Below are 14716 nucleotides of genomic sequence, written 5' to 3' on the forward strand. Positions count from 1 at the left end.
AATCATGAGAGTGTTGGGAGAAAAGCTGAGTATTGGGAGAAGCTGAAGCAGGGCTTGATATCTGACATAATGTAAAGAGTCTTGGAACATGCCCGGGGTCCAGGGTCTAAAACTCCTTATGGCCTTTGGAACACCAAACTCTGTGCTGAAGGGTGGAAGGCTACCCTGATGCACCATAATCTAAGTCCAGGGCATAAAACCCCTCTTGGCTTGGACAGAATCCAGGAATCAGGGACTAAAACCCCTTGTGGCTCTGGAATGTGTCTAGACTTGCTGGCTCCTTGCTCCTTGCTCTCCCAGGATTGATTGTATCAAGTTAAAAGAACCTGCTCTCCATTATCTCAAGTAGCAGAACATGTTCCATATGCCTCAAAGGAAATGCTAAACCATCACAGCTGTAGATCATGTACTTGCCCTTTCCCATATTCTCACCACCTGTTTCTTTGTTTGATCACCAATAAATAGTCTGGGCTTCCAGAGCTCCAGGCCTTCACAGCCTCCATACTTAGCGATGGCCCCCTGGTCCCACTTTCTCTTTCAAACTGTCTTTTCTCATTCCTTTGATTGCGACGGACTTCGTTGCCCCCACAACCTGCTGTTGGGTCTGACATGAGAGAAACACCCTAACATGAGAGAAACACCCTAACATGAGAGAAACACCAGGCAGGCCCAAATTTAACAACATTTCACAAAATAACTGACCAGTCCTCTTCAAACCAGTCAAGGTCATAAAAGACAAAATCTGAGCAACTGTTCCATATTAGCCAAGTCTAAGCAGACATGACAATTCAATGTGGATCCTTCATGAGATCCTGAACCAGAAAAGGCTCACTCATGGGAAAACTGGCAGAATTCAAATAGAGTCTGTAGATTACTTCATAGTGTTGCATCAATGTTAATTTCCTGATACTGATAAGTATGCCACAGTTACGCAAAATGTTAACACTAGGGGATATATAGGAAGTCTCTATATTATTTTTGCCCCTTTCCTGTATGTTTAAAATTATTTCAAAATAAAAAGGTTTTAAAAAAAAAACATATCGACGGGTGTGGTGACTCACGCCTGTAATACCAACACTTTGGAAGCCCAAGGCAGGAGGATCACTTGAGCCCAGGAATTTGATACCAGCCTGGGCAACATGCATCGCAAGACCCCATCTCTTAAATAAATAAATAAATAAATAAATAAATAAAATGCAATGTATACACCTTGTTTGGATCACAATTTATCTTTTTTTAGAGACAAGGTCTTAACTATGTTGTCCAAGTTTATCTCAAATTCCTAGGCTCAAGCAATCCTCCCATCTCAGTCTCCCAAAGTGCTGGGATTACAGGCATGAGCCACCATACCCATCCTTGGATCATGATTTAAACAAACTATTTCAAACAATTGCTTTTAATGAGACAATCAGGGAAATCTAAACATTTATTGGTTATTTGGTAATTTTAAGAGATTACTACCCTTTTGAATGTGAAAATGGTACTTTTTAAAGCATACTGAAATACTGATAAAATAGTATGTCTGGGAATTGCTTAAAATAATTCAGTGTTGAAAAGGAGGGAATGAGGGGGAGGGCAGAGATGACACAAGATTAGCTCTGTTTACGATGGCTAATGCTGGGAGACAAACACATAGGGATTCAATGTACTATTCTCTCTCCTTTTGTGGGTATTCTCAATTTTCCATAATGAGCAGGGTCTTTTTTTTTTTTTAAGGTACTTATTAGAAACCTGCAAGAAGTATCAGAACACACGATTATAGACGATTTTTTTAAATTGTGTTATTCTTTTCTCAATTTTAAAATATTTCACACTAAGCAGACACTACATTCATAATTGGTAAAGTAACATTTTTTAAAATGCTTTAAAAATTGTTAACTTTTTTCTTGGGCAAAAGGATGATGATGAGATTGCCTTAAACCTTTACTCCAAACAGCCAGACTAAGAACTTATCATGAATTATAAATGTCAGTAAATAGAAATTCAATTTGGAGAAGGAAAGAAAGGGTTTTTTTTAAATATTATTATACAAATGATACTAAAGCAACATTAACAGAATTCTAAAGCTAAAGAATAAAAACACTCCCCCAAAATACAGTCATGGCAATATATTAAACCATTTTCAAACAGTAGGTGGCTCCTTTCAGTTCTTGTCCATCTGCAGCCCTAATTTTTATACAGTTTTAAGTTTGGTATGGACTTTACCCTATTTCACTTTACTCCATTATACTATGGCTTACAAAGAGCATAGAGCAATTAAATAATGATGACATAAAAGAACAATTAAATAACAAGAAAAGTTTAAGAGTATAAAGTCAAGAAAAGTTTTTTGTTTTGTTTCATTTAAAGTACAGAGATGAGAAAGGTCTAGAGAGCTGCTATAATATGGAGCTTCCAACTTGGCTCTGCTCATCCTTTTAGTCTAAAGGAAGGCGGGACAGGTGGTGAGGCTGTGCCTAAAGCAAAAGATACCACATGATCATACCACATGATTATACCACATGATCTTTATGCTTACCAATTTTAATGCATGTCTCTTAGGTCACTTAACTACTTTCCCACTGTCACCAACTGTTTGCTAGTACAGAAAATACAACAAAGAATAGCTGTGAGCATAAAACAAGTTTTTTTTCTAACTTCTGATTTGTTTTCTTAGGCTAAATCCCCAAAAGTAGAATTACTAGGCCAAAGGATAAGCATGTTTTCAGGATTCTTTCTATAAAGTGACAAACTTCCTTCCAAAAAAACAGTGGCAAAAATGCAATCACCAAGTGGGAGTTTTTTGTTTTACCACATCCTCACCAGCACTGATATTTTCTTAAATGTTTGCTAATTTAATTGGTATAAAAAGGTTCTTCACAAGTCTTTGAATTTGCATTCTTTGATTGCCAATCATGCTTCTATATATTTGACTATTGTTTGAATTTCTCCTTGTACAAATTGTCCTTGTGGGCCATGAATGAAAATAGTTTCAAGGAGAGTCATAATGAAAAGCTGATCTCTCAAGAATCACCCAAGGTGTACATACACAAACATACACACACAAGCTCATTTTCACCCTACATTACAAAATCTACCAAGGCAAGGTCTAGCTACCATACTAACGCTATTAGAGAAAAGGCTGATTATGAGGCTGATTATCATCATGTTTTTGCCTTCCTGATTGTGTTTTGCTGGCCAGTGACTGCTCAGAAACAGTCAATACCACCAGTGCCAGAAGAGCAACTGTGGCTAAAGAGTAGGTACTGAGTGGAGTAAGGCGGGTGCTGGGAACTCCCATACCTGAAAGTTCCTACACCTGGGAGCTCCCACATCTGAGTTCTATCAATAATAGAAGCTACTGTGTGTCAACAGCCTACCATTGTTCCAGGCAAGGAGCCAGACGCTTTCATAATGACGTATTTACTCTTCACAACATAGGATGACCCACAAGGCCCCCACCAGCTGGCCTCTTCTCCTGTGGCTCTCCCCAACCAGTTCTTCTCCAGCAACCCTGGCTGTCTTGCCGTTCCTCTTACACACCAGGTCAGAGCCCTTAAGCCTGCTGCTCTCTCTATCTGGAAAGTTCACCAGGTTGCTCCCTTACTTTCTTCAAGTGAGTGCTCAACCATCATCTTCTCAGACCAGTCTTCCCTGACTATCCACCCTGTTCTCCATATTCCTTCCCTGCACCATTGTACCCCATGGTACCTCCTAATATAGTATTTAATTTATATGTGTATTTTGCTTACAGTTTTCCCACCAGAATGCAAATTCCGGCAGAGAGTTTTGTGTATTTTGTTGGCTGCTATATCTCCAGCACCTAGAATGGTACCTGGCACATGGCAGACACTGTGGCAGTTTAAACATAGCCATAAATTATTTGACTTTCCTTCCATTAAGAGGTGTGGACTCTATGTCCCCCCTATTGAATCTGGGCAGCGTAGCACCTGCTGTGACCATGAAAATATGGCAGAAGTGATACTGTGTCAGTTTCTGTTCTTTCCAGCCATCCCCGACAAGGTACCAGACATGTGAGTGAAAAAATCATGAACCCTCCAGCCCACCCCATCCACCAGCTGAAGACCATGAGTAACCTGGGCCACCTGTAGCAGAAAACCCAGCTATGCCCTGCCCAAGTCCTTGGCTCACAAACTCATGAGGTATAACGAAATGATTGTTGTTTTAAGATACCACATTTTGGGGTAATTTGTTATGCAGCAATAGATAACCAAGAAAGCACTCAATAAGCATCTGTTGGATGACTGAATGAATCAAGCAATGAGATGGATGGGACTACTCCCATTTTATGAATGAGGAAACAGGCTGAGACAGGTCATTTGCCGAAGATCACCGTCACCAAGGGACAACACCTGCCTTATTCCAGGTCTCTCTCATTCCGAATCTTCTCAGTTTGCCTCCACACCATGGTTTAGATCTCTTTTGCATGACTCACTAACGCAATGATCCCAATTCACTTAATGTACATCTAACACTCACTTTTAGAAATCTTCCCCTGAAAAATGCTGTGAAGAATACCTATAAAACCTGTATTAAGCCAGACATTTAGGTACACCTTTAAATTCACAATAAATGTGTATGTCATCCTAGAAAGATCGTGCATACCCGTTAATTCTAAAAATGTTCATGTATCATGCTGAGTAAAGAGTGTGCACTTTTCCTGTGCACAGTAATTACAGGTCCACTTACCTCATTTCCGAGATTCAGTTTCCTCCTCTATACAAACAACTATCAGACCCATATTTTGATGTCTGGTTCAAGTTCCAGTGCATGTATATGTATTCAGCAACCATTTATTCCATTCTCCTTTTAATTTCCTTTTAATTTTTAATTCAGCTACCTAGGTTAAGAACGTCTTACATGGCTTAAGTGATAAGGGATACTAATGTGCCACATTTCTCCCACAAATCCCCTAACAGAGTTGACAACATGAAAATGACCTGTTACAGAATTCCACAAAGGACATGTAGTTCTGTCATTCCCCAAGATTAGGAGTTCTTAACCTAAGGACCATTGACTGGGCCAGGTATCCTATGCAAATTTGTGTGTGTGTACATTTGGGGTGGGGGGGCAGGTAGAGGGCCCACAGCATCATCAGGATCCTGGGGAAAGTTAGGATACCGAAGAGTATAGACCGCTTCTCTTATTTTACTCATTAGTTATGGAAACCACCATTTACTGAGAACCAGCTATGAACCACGCACAGGCCAAGGCATTTTTACATAAAATATCTCCAACCCTAATGACCGCCTACATGGTAAGTATTATTAATCCTGTTTTTACAGAAAGAGAACTAAGGCCCACAGAGGTTGAGAGATTTTCACAAAGCTTTACAAAAGCTCTAGTAAGTTCTAGTGCTGAAGTTCAAACCCCAGTCAGTGTGACCCCAAATTCTGTGCTTTTTCCACCCATATGTGCTATTGTTAATGCTCAAGAAAACATAAAACCACTCTGTGACATAGGCTTCCACTAGCCAATAATTCCAATACCTGAAATTAATTTATCATTTCTTAAGGACTTGGATTGATGGACTCTCTAGCCTGAGATTGAGGCCCTCCTACTAATGAATGGGGCAGAACCAAGCACCTTGAACCTCATGTGAAGAGCAGTCAAAGAAGGTTTAAAGTAAAATGACCATGGTGGGGTGGCAGGTTTGTGTGCGGAGGTGGCCCTGAAGAACAGTGGCTGCCATGGCAACACAAAGACGGCTGACAGGCTCATGCACTTGCCACCAGTGGGGTTCTAATAAATGTTCTGGGGAGGCATGGAGATGGCATGTCTTGCCTGAGAACAACAATCAGAACTGAAAATTGATCATCTTGGGTGGTTTTTCCAAACCTCCTTCGATATTCCTGGACTGTGAAAACAGACAGCCCTAGTTTTGAATCCTGCCTCTACTGCTAACTAGCAGTGTGACCAGACATGGATAACTTAAATCTTTCTGAGTGTTTCCTTTCCGGTAAATGAAGGTAATAATGCAAACTCCCAGGGTCCTTGGAGGGCTGGACGAGAGAATGCTCAATGGGTGCCCAGTATAGAAGCTAGTACAGAGCAAATGAAGCCGTCTCACCTCCCTCTGTCCCCACATACAACCCACAGGCTGATCCTCACTACCCAGTTTCCTCACATGGTCATGGCATCACCACCACCACCCCCACCTCACCACAAGGTTCAGATCTTGCCCCTGCCTCTCACAGGCACCTTGTCATCCAACAGTTAACCCAGGTCTCAAGGTGCGGCACACCCTCAACATAGAACACCTAGGAGATGAAAAGCGAGGATTTGGTGCTTTTCACGGCCAAGAGTGTCCAAATCCTGCCCTGTCAATCACTCCTGTTATCCCCAGAGTTCTCAAAGGAGTTATACACAACAATAGCAGAATGGGAATCAAAGTACAATTCTGCAACAATCTCATATCCAGATAAGTGCTTTCTGATAAAATTAAGGGTTATGGGTAGTTGTTGTTGTTACTGTTTGGGAAAAGGGAGGGTGTATGCAGCTTAGGGAGCTACCCAAGTCCTCTTACTCAAGTAGAAGTAGAAGTGCACAAAGATGACTGATGAGGAAATGAGGGAGTCGGCCTGTCCAGCAAAGGCTAGGCCTGGCTAGGTCAGAGCAGGAAGGCAAAAGAATCTGGAACTTAGGTTCTTATAACTCACCCATTAACAAGGATGGCCCCCAAAATATCCTGAACTCGCATCACTCAGATTAGTAACTCCTCCTTCCTTAATTAGAAAGGAAGAAGGGTAGACGCTGCAGTACTCAGAAAAGTATTCCTTCCGCCAGACAGCTCCCCACCCCACATCCTACTGCCTCCGCCTTCTTCAGAACTCAGCTCCCAGCTAGTCAACTGCAACAGCTTCCTAACTGGTCTCGCTGCTTCTCGGTTCACGCCACCAAACCACATGTAGACCTCTGATCGTTACGTCTCTGCTTGGCATCCTTCAGTGACTCCAAGTTAACTGCAGAATGAAGCTACTCTACAAGGAGTCTACTCAAGGCTCCTACTAGGGGGCTTCAGCTTACATTTCAGCTTTATCTGCAACCAGTCCCCTTCACCCAACCATTTAATTAACATACTTTCAGGCTCTCTGCCTGTATCTACCAGTCCCCTCCCCCTGGAAAAAGTATGAATTCTCTCCAGTTCCACCTAGAGAAAGCACACTATCCTTCAAGGCCCAATTCAAGTGCCACCTCTTCCACAAAGCCCAATTTGATTACTCAGGCCGTCAACAATCATCATAAAATACCACCTGACATTTTCTTCTACAAACTCTGTGACATTTAGGAGAGTGCTGGGCACTTTATCTATCACCTCATTCAACTCTCACAACCCTATGAAGCAGGGTACAGGCATAGCTCATTTCATTGTGCTCTGCTCTACTGCACTTCACAGAGATTCTGTATTTTACAAACTGAAGGTCTGCAGCAACCCTGTATCAACCAAGTGTGTCAGCATCATTTTTCCAACAGCATGTGTTCATTTCATGTCTCTGTGTCGCCTTTTGGTAATTCTTGCAATATTTCAAACTTTTTCACTATTAGTATCTGTTATGGTGATCAGTAATCTTTGATATTCCTATTCCAATTGTTTAGCAGTGCCTCAAATCACACCCATATAAGACAGCAAACTTAACGGATAAAAGTGTGTTCTGAGTGCTCCACCAACTGGCCATTTCTCTGTCTCCCTCCCTCTCCTCAGGCCTCTCCATGCCCTAAGATACAAGAAAATTGAAATTAGACCAGTGAATAACCCCATGGTGGCCTCTAAGTGTTCAAGTGAAAGGAAGAGTCACGTGTCTCTCACTTTAAATCAAAAGCTAGAAATGATTAAGCTTAGTGAGAAAGGCATGTCAAAAGTCAATACAGCCAAAAGCTAGGCCTCTTGCACCAGTTAGCCAAATTGTGAATGCAAAGAAAAAGTTACTGAAGGAAATTAAAAGTGCCACTCCAGTGAACATATGAATGGTAAGAAAGCTAAACAGCCTTGCTGATGTGGAGAAAGTTGTGGTATGAACAGATCAAACCAGTCACAACATTCCCTTAAGCCAAAGTCTAATCCAGAGCAAAGCCTTAACTCTATTCAATTCTATCAGGGCTGAGAGAGGTGAAGAAGCTGCAAAAAGAAAAAAGAAAAATTGAAGCTAGCAGAGATTGGTTCCTGAGGTTTAAGGAAATAAGTCATCTAAGTAACATAAAAGTGCAAGGTAAAGTTACAAGTGCTGATGTAGAAGCTGCAGTAAGGTATCCAAGAGATCTAAGATAACTGATGGAGGTAGCTACACTAAACAACAGGTTTTCAATGCAGATGAAACAGCCTTACATTGGAAGGAGATGCCATCTAGGAGTTTCATAGCTAGAGTGGAGCAGTCAATGTCTGGCTTCAAAACTTCAAAGGACAGGGTGACTTCCTTATGAGGGGCTAATAAGGAAGGGGCTAATGCAGCTGGTAACTTTAACTGGAAGCCAGTGCTCACTTATGATTCCAGAACTCCTTAAAAATTATGCTACATCTACTCTATCTGTGCTCTACAATGGAGCAACAAAGCCTAAATGACAATACATCTGTTTAAAGCAAGGTTTACTGAATATTTCAAGCCCACTGTTGAGACCTACTGTTCAGAAACAAAGATTCCTTTTAAAATATTACTGCTTTTAAAATATTACCTGGTCATCCAAGAGCTCTGATGGAGATATACAAGAAGATGAATGTTGTTTTCACGCCTGCTAACACAACATGCATTCTGCAACCCACAGATCAAGGAGTAATTTTAACTTTTCAAGTCTTTAAGAAATACATCTGTAAAGAGTGATTCCTCTGATGGATCTGGGCAAAGTAAACTGAAAAGCTTCTGGAAAGGATTCATTATTCCAAATACCCTTAAGAACATTTGTGATTCATAAAAAGGGTCAAAATACCAACATTACAGGAGTTTGGAAGAATCTGATTCCAACCCTCATGGATGACTTAGAGGGATTCAAGACTTCACTTCACTGCTAATAAGGTGAAAATAGCAAGAGAACTAGAAGTGGAGTCTGAAGATGTGACTGAATTGAATCTCATGATGAGACTGCAATGCAATCTCATGATAAAGTTTGAACAAATATGGAATTACTTCTTATGAATGGGCAAAGAAAGTAGTTTGTTGAGATGGAATCTTCTCCATCTCAAGATGCCGTGAACATTGTTGAAATGACAACAAAAGACTTAGAATATTATGTAAACTTGGTTGATAAAGCAGTAGCAGGGTTTGAGAGGACTGACTCCAGTTTTGAAAGAAGTTCTATTGTGGGTAAAATGCTACAAACAGCATCACATGCCATAGAGAAATATTTTGTGAAAGGAAGACTTAATCAAGGTGGCAAACTTCATTCTTGCAGCAACCACCACCCTGATCAGTCAGCAGCCATTAACATTGAGGCAAGACCTTCCACCAACAACGATTACAACTAGCTAAAGGTTCTGACGATCATTAGTATTTTTGGCAGTAAAGTATTTTTAATTCAGGTATGTATGTTGTTATTTTAGACATAATGCTGTTGCACACATAATAGGCCACAGTATAGTATTAACGTAACTTTTATATTCACTGGAAAACCAAAAAATTCATATGACTCGCTTTATTCCAATCTCTAATATCTCCTGAGGGATGTCTGTATTTTAATTATACCTATTTTACCAATCAGAAAACTGAAGTTCAGAGACTTCAAGCAACTTAACCAAAGTAACATAGGTAAAAAGTAGTGGAAGCAGGATTTGAAACCAGGTCTATCTATATTCTTTTTACTATGCCAGTGGTTTTACAAGCCAAACCCAAAAAGCTCTAGGATTAGGAATACCCAAACCTGATTGGATATCAGTATCCTCTAACTACATGTTCTTGGGCCTTCCTCTAGAAATTGACTCGGTAGCTTAGGGAAGAACACAGAAAATTATATTTGATTTCAATACAAAAAACCACCATACTAAGGAATCTGCAAAGCCCCCCTGGGTGCATCTGTTTTATTTGCTTCTGAACAAAGGGTTTACACAGGGGAAAAAAAAAAAAAAGAATCCTATCCTATACCAGACTACCGCCTTAATTTAAAGTCAGTGCTGCCACAGCAAGACCTGTATGATGATGTCAACTAATGGCCTCAATTTCTACACTAATGGGCAATTTTCCCTTAAGATTCACAGGTGCACTCCAGACCAGCACTGGGCTGAGAGCTGCCTCTGCATAGCAGGGCTCTCTTAGAGCAGACTGGCTGACTAAAAAAAAAAAAAAAATTAACTGCATTGTTTGAAAAATAACATGTCCTAAAATCTTAGAATCACATTAGAAATGAAAGGCCAAGCCCTCACACTTCCTCCTCCAGCCTGCTAGTTTTGTTTTATCTCTGGCCAGATGGAGAATGAGAAGGTTCTCATCCATCAAATTTCCACCTTATCAGGTTTCACTGCAAGAAAGCTTGTCAAAGTGCTCAGTGGTTACCTGTAAATATACAAAGGAAATTTTTCCACAATCTTAATGAGGAAGAGGTACTCTGTGATATAAGGAGAATTTCCAGAATTAGTAGGTGAGAGTGGTGTTCAAGTCACATTTTGTGGAGCCTCATTGCTCCTGGGGACTGTGGTGGAAACAGATGATGCAGGGAGGTGGGTGCCAGGCCTCCTACCTCACTTCACCCTGAGCAGCTCCACTTTTGTGTCTTCTCTCCATAACAGTTCATTCAAACAAACAATTCATATGCTGGAGGAAAAAAAACTTGGAGGCCACCACCATGACACAGTCCTTGGCATAAAGAACTAACAAACATGTGCCTCACCTAACAGTATGGTACTAGCTGTGATGATTGCACAAGTTCTGAGCAAAGGGCTTGATGCAGCTTTCACCAGTTGCCCCCTCCTCCAGCCCCACTCACTGTTCCCCATGAGCCAGGCTCATTCATGGACCCCAAACCTTGGCACAGGCCTTCCTGCTACCAGGAATGCATTCCCACCTCCCATTCCCCCAGGCAAACAGCTACCTATCCTTCAAGTCTCAGCTCAAATCCACTTCCTCTGTGAAGCCTTCCCTCCCTTTTTTTCTAGCCTCTTAGCACACTTCCATTCTCTGCGCTTCCAAAGCGCAGTCCATCCCACTATTAGGACTTATCATGCTATATTTTAATTAGCTCTTTGTATGTCTATGCTATTTCTTCACTAGATTCCTTCAGAAACTGTGTATGATTTGATTCAGTCCTGGACTACTAGGGACCAGGACAGAGCCTGGCACAGAAATGATAAAATGAGAAGGTGACATAAGGGAAAGTCTCCCTGTTTGTGCCCCATGGAGATTACGGCAATTCCATATGAAAACTGTTGGGGACAGCCTTTTAAAGCAGCTTTAACAGCAGCCCCAGGTGCGAGCCACTGAGAATCTCCGGAGTTTCTCAATAGAAGAGTGCTCCGACTCCCCATCCTAGAGGGATCAATCAGCTGGAAAGGAACAGACAAGCACTTTCTTCAGAGAGGTTACTATTGATCAAGGAAGAAATTTATAGCTTTGGTGACTTGGCTGGTAAAAGGGAAGACAACATTTATTAATCAACAGCATCTGGTAGATTCCAGCAGGTGATGATTTGTCATTCAAAGTCCTGAGCCAGTACCTGCCACACAATTAAAAGCAGGAAAACAGGACAGAAAAGAAGGAATCAGATACACTGAGCATCAACTTCTCTGTGCCAGGAACCATGGTAGGCATTTTCTCACACGTTACATTTTACTATTCATTTGTTTAATCCTAAAATAGATATAATCAACCCCATTTTAGGGGAGTGAACATAAGTTTGGCAAGTTTAAGCTGTTGGCTTAGAAGTTAAGCACTTGTAAGTGAAGCTGAGATTGCAACCCAAGTTGAGAACTATTTTCCGCTGTTCCAAAGATGGCCACTGAAATTGCTAAGTTTCTAGTGCCCCAGGCCAAGGCATCATCATCAAAATAGCTACCAATTATTGCTCATTTATGATGTGTCAAGTATTATGCTAAGTGTCACTCCCTCTCTCAGATAAACCTAACAACTAACCACTATTACTCTGATAAGAAATGGGCATACTATGCTTCAAAGAGGCAAATTTGCTGGTTCACAGTTCAACAACTAGTAAGTAATGGAGCCAGGACTCCAAACCAGTTTGACTCCAGTGTTTCTGCCTTCAGCCTCTCTCATAAGAAACTGGAATTTGCAAAGATAGTACTTCTTCCAACATAGGTCATTTAAACTGCACATTATTCTATAAAGATACCAACTCAAAATCTTCACACCTAATTCATTTATACACACACACACACACACACATATATATATTTAGGGCAAGAGGAGAGCTTTGGCCCTTAGTAAAAAACATACTATCTCAGGTCTGTGGTCTTAGCCCTAACCAACCAGCCTATAGAGACACTGTCTCCAAATGCCATGTTTTGATTCTGATTTACCAAAAGATGTTCTAAATGCTGTCACGATCTCATTTGGAGATATCCATCAATGAGCACATGTGAGAACTGGGAGGTTCAGGCTGAACTACCCTGAAATTAAACCCACTCCTGTCAAAGCACATGGGATTAGCCAGCTGGGTGACAGGTACAACTTTAATGAGATTTTTGGGCTTTAGCCAGCAAATGCATCCCCACAGAGCTAAGTGCCCAGGTACTGAAGCACACACTTGTCAGGGTAGCAGATGACAGGTCTCGTAACAGATGAAAGCATTCTGAAACAGTCTGGGGAATACAACTAAGCCAATGTCTAATATATGTTGCTTATAAAGGAGAACAAAAAAACCTTAGCTTGCTTCTCTCCCGCACCCACCCTGAGTAGAATACCAAGCACCTGAACCAGAGAGAGTGCACCTAAAATAAAGATTTCTCTCACCCTTCACCAAACACACACATTCATGCACGTGTGCACACTCACACACACTAAAAGGAGAGCCCAGGTCTCTGGCTCTGACAATGTATCAAATGAAGGCAAAGATGTGAGGATCCAAGCAGCATCCCTGTTACTAACCTCAAGAGTAGGCCACTTTAAACATCACAGCTGGGGCATAGACTTGGGAACAACAGGTTTTTTGTTTGTTTTTGCAAAGGTCTCCTGAATTTCCTTGAAGGGATATGGGCCCCTTTGGCAGCAAGGAGGTATACTACAATACAGGGGATCTATCTGTGATTTTGACCTTCTTCATTGTAAATAAGATTCCCAAAGTAAAAACCAAAGCTTGTATTCACCAGAGCCTAACAATATCGTTACAAGTACTCCATAAATTTGTATTGAATAAACAAAAAACTGCAAATTACAACACATGCTGAGTCAACTGGCACTAGGTCACTGTAATCACAGGCAATTAAAACAAACAAACATGGAGAACTGACTCTCGGGGCTCAACTTCTCAGTGTTCATGCACAACCAGACACAGTGAATTCATAAGCCTCTGAACCAAGCTGAATTTTCAGTAAAAAATTGCCTCCCTACAAAATGCTAAAGAACAGGCACAATGAGACTGGCAATAAATGTTGTTGGCATGAGCAAAGGATGGTTTGATCACATCCAAGAGTAATGATTGGCTTACCATCAAAATTCAAGGAATGCTACAAAAACCAGGACTGCTTGATCTGGATCCTGTATATAGGCTTTAGGTCAGGGCTCATCTGTAAAACAGAGCTGCAGCATTTCCAACTGATTTTGTAGTTCTTGTCCAAAAAAAGAGAATAATGGGAAACAGCTAGATATAGTCCCAGAAAACCTACTTACAAACTTACTGACTTGGATAACATTGATCTGCCCCATGCAGAATAGCTTTTGTTGAATGGGGTATTGTTGAAGACGCTATAAACTGCTCAAAGTACTCTTTATAAAAGCCCACCAGAGGCAATTCTTTCCTTGGGCCTCAGTGCCAGCAAAAGCCGTCCTTTCACTTGACATGTTCCTCTTACAGACACTGGAGACCTTGTAACTGATTTTCTCTTTTTGCTTTCCCTGCCAGGAACTACCAGTTGAATTATAAGTCCCCCTCTTTAGCACTGTGAAGGATATCACAACATGTACTTTTTTTTTTTTTTCCTGAGACAGAGTCTCCCTCTGTCACCCAGACTGGAGTGCAGTGGCACGATCTTGGCCCACTGAAACCTCTGCCTCCCAGGTTTAAGCGATTCTCCTGCCTCAGCCTCCCAAGTAACTGGGACTACCCAAGTAGCTGGGTGCCACCACACCCAGCTAATTTTTTATTTTTAGTAGAGATAGGGTTTCACCATGTTGACCAGGCAGGTCTTGAACTCCTCGCCTCAGGCGATCCACCCACCTCGGCCTCCCAAAGTGCTGGGATTACAGGCACGAGCCACCGTGCCCAGCCACAGTGTGCATTTTTATATACTCACTCTGGGTCAGGCGCAGTGGCTCACACCTATAATCCTAACACTTCGGGAGGCTGAGGTAGAAGGATTGCCTGAGGCCAGGAATTCAAGACCAGTCTGGGCAACATAGCAAAACCCTTTCTCTACAAAAATTTAACAAATTAGCCAGGTGTGGTAGTGCATGTCTATAGTCCTACCTCCTCGAGGCTGAGACAGGAGGATTACTTGAGCCTGAAGGTTTAGGCTGCAGTGAGCTAGGATCATGCCACTACACAACAGCCTGAGTGACAGAGTAAGACCCTGTCTCAAATGAATTAATTAAAATACTCATTCTGGTTCCATTTTGCCAGTCACTCT

At 41.5% G+C, this 14716-nt stretch overlaps 1 protein-coding gene and 1 long non-coding RNA gene across 6 annotated transcripts in view; one reads left to right on the plus strand and one right to left on the minus strand.

Moving 5' to 3' along the window:
• CDK5RAP2 (CDK5 regulatory subunit associated protein 2) overlaps positions 1–14716 on the minus strand; it is a 185303-nt gene that overhangs the window by 104903 nt on the left and 65684 nt on the right. The window lies entirely within an intron of this gene.
• LOC103878117 lies at positions 4941–5607 on the plus strand. Its single transcript, XR_004177983.1, has 3 exons — positions 4941–5026; positions 5160–5257; positions 5516–5607. It is a non-coding gene; the product is annotated as an uncharacterized LOC103878117 (long non-coding RNA).

The sequence above is a fragment of the Papio anubis genome, chromosome 13 (genome assembly GCF_008728515.1).
Source record: "Papio anubis isolate 15944 chromosome 13, Panubis1.0, whole genome shotgun sequence".
In the NCBI taxonomy this organism is placed as follows: Eukaryota; Metazoa; Chordata; class Mammalia; order Primates; family Cercopithecidae; genus Papio; species Papio anubis.